The sequence below is a fragment of the Myotis davidii genome, unplaced genomic scaffold (assembly GCF_000327345.1).
Source record: "Myotis davidii unplaced genomic scaffold, ASM32734v1 scaffold20, whole genome shotgun sequence".
Classification (NCBI taxonomy): Eukaryota; Metazoa; Chordata; class Mammalia; order Chiroptera; family Vespertilionidae; genus Myotis; species Myotis davidii.
In genome coordinates, this window is record NW_006292574.1 from 1,086,350 (window position 1) to 1,086,603 (window position 254).

General features: G+C 57.5%; 1 long non-coding RNA gene across 1 annotated transcript in view; it reads left to right on the plus strand.

The window, feature by feature from the left end:
* Positions 1 to 254, plus strand: part of LOC107183450 — a 10,123-nt gene that overhangs the window by 9,659 nt on the left and 210 nt on the right. The window lies entirely within an intron of this gene.

The following is a 254-nucleotide window of genomic DNA, read 5'->3' on the forward strand; positions in this document are numbered from 1 at the left end:
TGGTGGTGGGGTGGGGGTGGGGTGGCAGCATCCTACAGATGGCAAACAGTGGCAGCAGTGGGGGCAGGACCAGCTGCTGACAGCTGGGGGAAGGAAAGCCCGGATAGGCCTTGATTGCCATCCAGGCCTAGGGACCCTACCTGGATTGCGAGAGGGCACAGGCCAAGCTGAGGGACACCTCCCCATCATCTCCCCACCCCGCATGTATGAATTTCATGCATTAGGCCTCTAGTACACTGTATAAAAACAAACAA